Source organism: Hylobates moloch, unplaced genomic scaffold (assembly GCF_009828535.3).
Source record: "Hylobates moloch isolate HMO894 unplaced genomic scaffold, HMol_V3 SCAFFOLD_15, whole genome shotgun sequence".
Taxonomy (NCBI): Eukaryota; Metazoa; Chordata; class Mammalia; order Primates; family Hylobatidae; genus Hylobates; species Hylobates moloch.
Window position 1 is genome coordinate 93,579,746 of NW_026652290.1, and position 10,457 is coordinate 93,590,202.

The window sequence follows — 10,457 nt, forward strand, 5'->3', positions numbered from 1 at the left end:
GGTGATGGGCCCAGGTGGTAGAGCTGGTCCCTCCGTTCTTCGGGAAATGTCCATTTGTCTGCAAAAGTGCATTTGAGTGTGATGCCCATTTTCTTCCTTAAAGACTGTGCCAGATGAGGCACTTCATTGGCCGGGATAGCCCGCAGGCTGCCGGCCCATGTGTGCAGCTCTCCGTGCCAGGGCCCTCCAGGGGCCGGCCACTGTGAGGCGCAGCTGTCCTGTTCAGAACTGCTGGTGCATGAGCGGAACTGGTGCTGGCCAGGGGTGGGGGCTGCAGGCATCTTGGGGCAGAGGATGGTGCATGGGGTCAGCCTAGTGCCCTCTCGGCGGGAGGGGCAGCCCAGCCGGGTGTGGTGTGGTGAGAGTTAACTGGCAGGGCCACCTGCTGGGGACCTCCTTCCCTCCCCTCCGTGTCTAGGACAGCCACCCGCAGGCCCCTCCTCCAGCTGCCGGTTCTGCTGGAGTTCCCGCGCCCCCGCTGGGAAGTTAAGTTTTAAAAAAGCCATGTTAAAATCCAGCCCAGCTTGCTGCAGACACCGGAGCATGAAAGGCAGGTTGGCTCTGGCCCTCAGCGTCCTGTCTGGGCCTGAGCCACCGTGAACGCATTCCGGAGCCTCCCCAACAGTGGCGGCTTCTGGAGTCATTTTCCAGTGGCAGGTGTACTGGTTGTCACACCGCCTCCGTGTTGCACACGGGTTCTTCGCGGCTTGCCTGTCTCCCCGACAAGCCAGAGTCTAGAAATCAGGGTTGAGAGCTTCCCTGTTGGGCAATAAAAGGCAGGCTCAGCCTGCGTTGAGAAGGCAGCCTGGGATTGGGAGCAGGCCCTGTTTTCAGACCTCTGTGTCTCAGACGTCACGGAGCACCCCTTCCTGGAGGTGGGTGTGGCCTCCTGAACTATGAAGCAGGGGCTCAACCCCTGCCTGCCAGGCTGCCCCATGGGAGCTGGAAAGGGAACCAGTCCCACTGGACATCCTATGGGGGCAGAAGAGCCCTGCCCTTTCCAACGAGCTGGGCCTGGAACCAGCTGTTCCACGCAGAAACAAAACACTCAAGTTACCAGGACGGCTGTCACAAAGCACCATAGACTGCCTAAGGAAGCTCATTGGCTCTCAGTTCTTGAGGCCAGGAGTCTGAGATCTGGGTGTAGGCAGGGCTGCATCCTTCCCAGGCTCTGTCCTGAGCCTCCTGGCTTCTGACAGCTGCCGAGCACCTCCGGGCATTCCTTGGCTTGTAAAAACATTGCCCAGTCTCGGCCTCCATCTTCATCATGTGGCCTTCTTCCTGCAAGCGTGTTTGTGTCCTGGTTTCCCCCCCTCCCTTTTTTTTTTTGGTGACACAGTCTCACTCTGTCACCCAGGCTGGAGTGCAGTGGCGAGGATCTGGGCTCACTGCAGCCTGCGCTTCCCAGGTTCAAATGATTCCCCTGCCTTAGCCTCCCAAGTAGCTGGGATTACAGGTGCCCGCCACCACGCCCAGCTAATTTTTGTATTTTTAGTAGAGTGGGGTTCCACCATGTTGGCTAGGCTGGTCTCGAACTCCTGACTTCAAGTGATCTGCCCATTTCGGCCTCCCAAACTGCTGGGGTTACAGGCGTGAGCCACCGCGCCCAGCCTGTTTCTTTAATAATTGAGTGTAGGTACGTTATATTAACTCTTAACTTTTATTTCAAGAGAGAAAAGGTGGGTGGAACAAAATACGTGTTACGAAAAGGAGATGCTGATGGACGTGTGGGTGGTTCCCCCCTGTGGGCAGTTGTGTGTGAATCACACTACTGTGAGCATTTATGGATGTGTATGTGTTTGAACACCTGTTTTCCATTCTCCTGTGTATATACCTGGGACTGGGATTGCTGGGTCCTATGCTGACTTGTAACTGCCTGTGTTTTACTTCTGGAAGTATAGCCAGACTTTTCCACGGTGGTGGTACCATTATACATTCCTACCAGCACTGTATGAAGATTCCAATTCCCTTTTTTTACGAGACAGGGTCTCGCTGTGTCTCCCAGGCTGGAGTGCAGTAGTGCGATCATAGCTCACTGCAGCCTCGAACTCCGGAGCTCAAGCCATCCTCCCACCTTGGCCTCTCAAGTTGCTGGGTCTACAGGCATGAGCCACCATGCCTGGCCTTGGTATACCATTTGGTGGTGAATTTTGTTATGTATCATTTCCCATCATTTTAAAGACATTTTTAAAGGGGAGGGGGAGCTGTGGGGCATCACGGGAATGAGAGCCACTGGAGCAGAAACAGGGAGCTTCTTGAGAGCAAGTTTAGGAGCCAACTGCCTGGCACCCAGCCTTCTCACTACCTGCCTGCCCATGGGCAGGTCATCATTACTGTCTGCTTTAGCTGCTTTAACGGGAAGGAGGGAGTAATCATTGTAGTTGCCATATGGGATCTTTACAAAGATTAGTTAATCCACATAAAAAGCCTGGCATACAGTAAATGCTTAATACATGTTGGCAGGCCCTGGGGAGCCTTACAGGAATAGAGCCTCGGATGCTCACGTTTCACAGGGGCCCTGGCGAAATGCGATGCCAGAGGTCTGGAGGGGGTCCCGGTGAGGAAATGACCAGCTCCAGCCATACAGAAAGAAAACAGCAGAATCAGAATTAAGACCTTATGGCCTGGCGTGGTGGCTCACACCTTGAATCCCAGCACTTTTGGAGGCTGAGGTGGGTAGGTCACCTGTGGTCAGGAGTTTGAGACCAGCCTGGCCAACATGGGGAAACCCCATCTCTACTAAAAATACAAATATTAGCCAGGCGTGGTGGCGGGTGCCTGTAATCCCAGCTACTCGGGAGGCTGAGGTGGAAGACTTTCTTGAACCCTGGGGGGTGGAGGTTGCAGTCAGCCGAGATCGCGCCACTTCACTCTAGTCCCGGGTGAAAGAGCGAAACTCCATCTCAAAAAAAAAAGAAAAGTAGAATTAAGACCTTCTGAAATGTCTCCACAGCTACAAAATGTGTCAACTTCACCAATTGCTAAATTTTGTATTCATAAAGATTTCATTCCATTTCAAAACAGCTCCTAGGTTAGATTTTCTCATTCCCAAGGAACTCCCAAGGCTCTACGATGATTGCCAGTTTCAAATTGCATGCGTGACTCCTAGTCACATAATTTCAAAGGCAAAGTTAGAACAGGGCCTTTTGATTCCAAAAAAACCCAACAGCCATAAAGTGGATGTTTAATGGGGATGCCGTGCCTTTTAACAGGTTTGCTGGATTGAGGGGCAGGGCTTCCTTGAGTCCCAGTGATCCACGGGAGAGGTGAGGCTGTTCCCACCTGGTCATATGATGGTGACAAATCAGGGTTCGGATTCTGCTCTCGCTGCTGGGAGGGTTCAAACCTCAGCCCTTCAGCCACTTCTTTGGTCAGCTGGGTGGACTATGGGAGCTCTTCTCTTTTTTTTTTTTTTTTTTTTGAGATGAAGCCTCACCCTGTCGCCCAGGCTACAGTGCAGTGGCACAATCTTGGCTCACTGCAACCTCCGCTTCCCGGGTTCAAGCAATTCTCCTGCCTCAGCCTCCCAAGTAGCTGGGATTACAGGTACCTGCCACCATGCCTGGCTAATTTTTGTATTTTTAGTAGAGATGGGGTTTCCCCATGTTGGCCAAGCTGGTCTCAAACTCGTGGCCTCAGGTGATTCTCCCGCCTTGGCGTCCCAAAGTGCTGGGATGACAGGCATGAGCCACCACGTCTAGCCACGGATTCCTTCACCTTAATCACCTCTGCAAGGTCCCTTTGTCTTGGAGACCAATGTGTTCATAGGTCCTAGGGATTAGGACGTGGGCATCCTTGTCCGTCACCCTGGGGTACAACAGAATCCACTTTGGGAAGCACCCGATGTGCTTACCAGTCAAGCAAGTTAGACATCTCTAGTCCCCCTGGCCAGCCACCGATTTATACGAGGACACCTACGGACGCCACACAACATCACCAAACCCAGACATACCCCGGTGCAGCTTCTCGGGAAACCAGAGTCAATTCCTGGGAAAGTCAAGCACGGAAGAAGGTTCTGAGCCCGAAGGAGGCTGAGACCCGCCCAGAGGTAGTGAGCCATGGAGCCGAGGCTGCAGCCCAGGGTTCCTTCTCCTCAGCCTCCCCGGGTGGCAGGGCGCCCCATGCCGTGGTCGCACGGTGGTGAAGGGATAGGTGTTTGGGGCACCAGTGAGCAAGCCGCGTACGTGAGTGTGTACATAATTTTGCACATGCGCTTGACCTTTAGAGTTGACCCCAAGGATAACTACACGTCCTGCAGTGCTTCCAGAGACAACAATACTGGGCCAGAAACTGCCCCTAAATTACTCCCCGGAGCTCCAAGAGCCGCTTCTCCGTACTCCTCAAATCCTCGTGAGATGTAGCCACCCTGTGTTTGCCTCCACCTGCAAATACTGACACAGCAGCTGCCGGGTTCAGTGGAGCATAAGGTACTGAGGACCCGAGACACTGCCCTCCTGGGAGAACTTCCTGGGCGGTCTGTGAATCAGGGCCCGATGGCTCACGCCTGTAATCCCAGCACTTTGGGAGGCTGAGGTGGGCGGATCACTGGAGCCCAGGAGTTTGAAAGCAGTGTGGGTAATGTAGCAAGACCCCATCTGTACAAAAAAATAAAATTAGCTGGGCTGCTGGTGTACACCTGTGTGGTCCCAGCTACCCACGAGGCTGAGGAGGGAGGATCACTCGGGCTCAGGAGGCAGAGGCTGCAGTGAGCTGTGATCATGCCACTGCACTCCAGCCTGGGCGACAGGCTGTCTCAAAAAAGAACAGTGTGGCACTGGCTGTGACTGAGGAGACCAGCCACACATGCCCAGCCCCTTCAAATTCTGCCCCCTGCAAGAGGTCTCCTCTGACCACTGGATCAGCAGTGCCCCATCACCCTCTGCCTTGTCCCTGTCACACCTGCCTGTCCTCGTGGCTCTGACCACTCGCTAAAGCATTGTTTATTATCGGCATTCTCCACCACATAAGCATCGTTGGGCAGGCATCTGCATCTCCCCAGTGCACAGCCTTTTAAAATACAGGTTTTGGCCAGGTGCAGTGGCTCATGCCTGTAATCCCAGCACTTTGGGAGGGTGAGGCGGGTGGATCACCTGAGCTCAGGAGTTTGAGACCAGCCTGGCCAACATGGTGAAACCCTGTCTGTACTAAAAACACAAAAATTAGCCGGGCGTGGTGGTAGGCACCTGTAGTCCCAGCTACTCAGGAGACCTCTGAGACAGGAGAATTGCCTGAACACAGAGATGGAGGTTGCAGTGAGCTGAGGTCGCGCCACTGCACTCCAGCCTGGGTGACAGAGTGAGACTCCATGGAGGGTGAGGCAGGCAGATCACCTGAGGTCAGGTGTTCGAGACCAGCCTGGCCAACATGGTGAAACCCCGTCTCTACTAAAAATATGAAAATTAGCTGGAATCCCAGCTACTAAGGAGGCTGAGGCAGGAGAATCGCTTGAACCTGGGAGGCGGAGGTTGCAATGAGTCAAGATCGCACCACCGCACTCCAGCCTGGGAGACAGAATGAGACTCCATCTCAAAAAAATAAAAAGTGCTTTATGCAATATCTGGCATACAGTAGGTGCATAGCAAGTGGTTGCGGTTCTTTGAATTTTTTTAGCAAGAGATAGATCTAAACTAGGGCTTCCCACCTCCTTGCCCAACAGAAATCCCTCCCCTCTGTCCTCTAGGAAATTAAGTGTGGCCCACAGACTTAAGGGGAGGGGAATCATTTGGGCTCGATTTCCATCACAGCTGTAATCTATAATGTTGCATTACAGTTTTTAAAACAAGAGGCCCCGTTTTGGCCTCTCAAGTGCTGCACGCTGTGGAGTTAAGTACTGGAAGCCACTGATGGTGTCTCCGCTTCTTCCAGTCTTGCAATCGTAGCCACCTCGTGCCAACGAGCTGTGAAACTACTGGGGTGCCCCGTGTACCCAGCCACAGAAAATGCACATCAGGCCTTGCGGGGAGCTCGTAAAAGGCACTGAAGCTTCCCCTGCGTGGATGCTGCCAGCCACAGCAGACCAAATATTTACAGACCCAGCTGAAATGAAACCCAGCAGGGTGGATCTCACAAGTGGTCCGGGAAAGGTCCCCATTGCTGGGGAAACAGTGCACAGAGCGGGAAGGAAACCCACTTGGCCAAGGCCCCCTGCCGAACAAGTCAAGATGAAATCCAGGCTCAAGAGCTGGACTCTGAGTCCTTTTTCTTGCTCATTTAGCTTAGCAAACGCTTCTTGGGTACTTACTGCGAGCAGGGCTCCATGGCCGGGATGCAACCGTGACTGAGACAAGCCTGCAGGTTCCTGCTGTCTGGGGGTGGAATGAGACTGGCTTCCTGGATGAGGGGACCGGGCAGACCTGAGCCATGAGGAGTGAAGGAGCCCCAGAAGGGCTTTCCAGAAGAAGAAACAGGATTTGCAGAAGCCCCCAGGAAGGAAAGGACATGCCTCCCACCCTTTTTTTTTGTTTTTCGGAGCGACGGGGTCTTGCTCTGTCGCCCAGGCTGGAGTACAACGGCGCAATCATAGCTCACTGCAACCTTGAGCTCCTGGAAGTAATCCTCATGCCCCCCAGCCTTCTGAGTAGCTGGGACTCCAGGCAGGAGCCACTGCATCCGGCCTAGCGCCTTTGAGCAACAGAGCAGGCAGGAACATGGGGACCTGGGGCTGCAGTGGCTGATCAGGGATGGGACCACCAGCCTGTAGGGTTTTTAGCCCTTGAGAAGAAGAGAGCCAGCCCTCCTCGAAGGGTTCGAGGGTAACACTCAAATGTCTCTCTTCAGGCCTTTCTTTGCTTGAGATCCAAATCTTCACTGTCCCTGTGCTCCTGGTCTCCCCATGCCATGAGCACTTTCACCTCCAGGAAGCTAGCACCAGCCAGCTCTGGGGAAGGAGGGGCGAGCCACACTGGACTCAGGGCCCTGGCTCTTTTTGGACAAATACACAGCAGGGGGCCACAAGCCACCTCCAGTTTTGGGATCCCTGCCCCAAAGACCAGAACATAGGAGGAAGCAGGCTGGCAGAACTGGTGGGCACAACTGGGCATGGTGCCTCACACCTGTAATCCCAGCACTTTGGGAGGCCGAGGTGGGCAGATCACTTGAGACCAGCCTGGTCAACATGATGAAACCCCATCTCTACTAAAAATACAAAAATAAAAATACAAAAATTAGCCAGGTGTGGTGGCGCACGCCTGTAATCCCAGCTACTCGGGAGGCTGAGGCAGGAGAATCACTTGAATCCAGGAGGTGGAAGTTACAGTGAGCTGAGATCACACCACTGCACTCCAGTCTGGGCGACAGAGCGAGACTCTGTATAAAAAAAAAAAATAATTAGCCAGTCGTGGTGGCTCATGTTTGTAATCCCAGCACTTTGGGAGGCTCAGGTCGGTGGATCACCTGAGGTCAGGAATTCGAGATCAGCCTGGCAACATGGCAAAACCTTGTCTCTACTGGCCGGGCGCAGTGGCTCACGCCTGTAATCCCAGCACTTCGGGAGGCCGAGGTGGGCGGGTCACAAGGTCAGGAGATCGAGACCACGGTGAAATCCCGTCTCTACTAAAAATACAAAAAATTAGCCGGGCGTAGTGGCAGGTGCCTGTAGTCCCAGCTACTCGGGAGGCTGAGGCAGGAGAATGGCGTGAACCCCGGAGGCCGAGCTTGCAGTGAGCCGAGATTGCGCCACTGTGCTCCAGCCTGGGCAACAGAGCCAGACTCCGTCTCAAAAAAAAAAAAAAAGAAAAAAACAAAACCTCGTCTCTACTAAAAATACAAAAATTAGCAGGGCGTAGTGGCGCATACCTGTAATCCCAGCTACTCGGGAGGCTGAGGCAGGAGAATCTCTTGAACCTGGGAGGTGGGGGTTGCAGTGAGCCGAGATTGTGCCACTGCACTCCAGCCTGGGCGACAGAGTGAGAGTCCATTGGGCATCACACTCCCCCCACTCAGCCCCTGGTTGAGTCATAGCAGGTGGACACTCATGGAGACCACGATGCCGTCGAGGGATGGGGCCCAAGAGATGTGGCTATAAGTGGGGTGTGCTGGGTCACTGGAGATGCCTGGCTTGCTTATTGAAGAAGCCTCAGGCTCTGGAGGTGGGGGAAGTCGTGGGGGAGGGAAGGGGAGAAAAAAGAGGGAGAGAGAAAGACACCGAGACACAGAAAAAGAGAGATTCAGAGAGAAGAGAGACAGACTGAGACACAGAGTGAAACAGACACACACACACAGGGACGCAAATAGACACAAAAGCAGAAACAGATGAACCCAGGACCTGCGGAGATGTGGATCGCCCTTGGGGCAGCCGGGCCCTCTACTCCATGCGCCCACTAGGTGGCGCCCAAGAGCCACGCTCTGCAACGCAGCCGATCCGGCTGGGCCCCTCCTGTTGCGGGAGCCCCCATCTCTCTGCCCGCCCTGCGTTTCCCCCACGGGCCCAACACCACCTTAGTGGGAGGCCCTGGAGGCGCAGGTGGAGGCTGGAATGGGGGCTTCCTCAAGGGTCGAGGGTCCCCAGGGCCTCCCAACCCGGCCCCCGGTAAGCGAAGGCCCTGTTTGTGTGTGTGTCTGTGCTTCTCTTACAGTGAGTTTGTATTGGTGTCAGGAGTGGACGTGCCTGCTTCTGTCTTGGGGTGTGGATCTGATGAATCTCCGTGTGTGAGGCTTAAGGCCGTGTGTCTGTCTGTGTGCATCTGTGTTTGTCATGGGGCGTGTGTCCCTGTGTGTATCTGTGTTTGCTCTGGGGGACATGCGTCTCTGCGCATGTGACTGCGTGTCTCATTTTTCTCTTGCTACATATCATGGCTGTATTTGCCTTGGGTGTGTCTGTGTCTCTGTGTGACGGACTTCTCCTCATGGTGTGTACATTTTGGTGTATCCAGGCTGGCGAGTGACTTGATGTGTGCCTCATGTCTCCACGCCCCTTGGAAAGCTGCCTCTCCCGCCCCTGCTCACCTTTCCTAGTGGCTCTGTATAGAGTCACCAAAGAATTCAAGAACTGAAACATTTATGAATTGCTTCCTGGGGCCCCCTGGAGAGACAGGAGCGACTGTTCATGGAGCTGTGTGTCTGTGAGTCTGACCAAAGGAGATTTAGATACTGCTCAAACTAAGCACCTACTATGTGGCCAGGCCTTGGCTCAGGTACTGACTTCATGCTATGCATTCAGTTTCCTTATCTGTAAAATGGGCCTGATATTCGCCCGGGCGCGGTGGCTCACGCCTGTAATCCCAGCACTTTGGGAGGCCTAGGCGGGCGGATCACGAGGTCAGGAGATCGAGACCATCCTGGCTAACGTGGTAAAACCCCGTCTCTACTAAAAATACAAAAAAATTAGTGGGGCGTGGTGGCGGGCGCCTGTAGTCCCAGCTACTTGGGAGGCTGAGGCAGGAGAATGGCCTGAACCCAGGAGGTGGAGCTTGCAGTGAGCCGAGATCGAGCCACTGCACTCCAGCCTGGGCGACAGAGCGAGACTCCATCTCAAAAAACAAAACAAAACAAAATAAATTATTTAAAAAAAAATGGGCCTGATATTAGCACCTAAGAGTTGAGGTTTGTAAAACCTTGAACACTGCCTGGCACATGCTAAAGACTCAGTGTGATAAATTATCTCAGGCTGGGTGTGGTGGCTCATGCCTGGAATCCCAGCACTTTGAGAGGCCAAGGTGGGCAGATTTGTTTTGAGCCCAGGAGTTCGAGACCAGTCTGGGCAACATGGCAAAACCCTGTCTCTACAAAATAATAATAATAATACAATAATTAGCCACGTGGGATGGTGTGCACCTATAGTCCCAGCTACTTGGGAGGCTGAGGTGGGAGGATCACTTGAGCCCAGGAGGCGGAGGTTGCAGTGAGCTGAGATCACGCCGCTCTACTCCAGCCTGGGTGACACAGAGCCAGACCTTCCCTCAAAGAAAAAAAAAAGGAAAGAAGAATCACCTTATTTAATTCTAATAACTACAAGCACATCTGTTGACCTATGGGTCAGTGGGGAGCCCCTGAGAATTCTTCACTCACTGCTAAGAACTTGAGGGTTGTCAAAAAGGCCTAAATAGATTGGATGCTCGGACGTCTGTCTGCATGAAAACTTTCCTTTTAGCTTAGCTCAGTCAGAAAACTGAGTAGACGGAATCATGCTGGGTATAAAAATCAGGGGCATGAGTTGTTTCAGACACTGAGAACTCAGCGGTGAACAGAACAGACCAAATAGCCGTTGGGGAGTTTCTGTTCTGATGGGGAAAAGATAATAAATGAGGTTGTCACTCAACAAATGTGAGTCATTATGGTTATTTTCCATCAAAGACTTTCAATATACTTTGCCATTTCGCCTTCCAGAAAGATGGTACTTGGTACTAACTTATCCCAGCAATGTATGCAAGTGCTCACTGCCTTGTACCTTCACAAAAACTATTATTGGATCTTTTTGTCAAGTATTAGAGTGGTGAAATTCTTTTTTTTTTTTTTTTTTT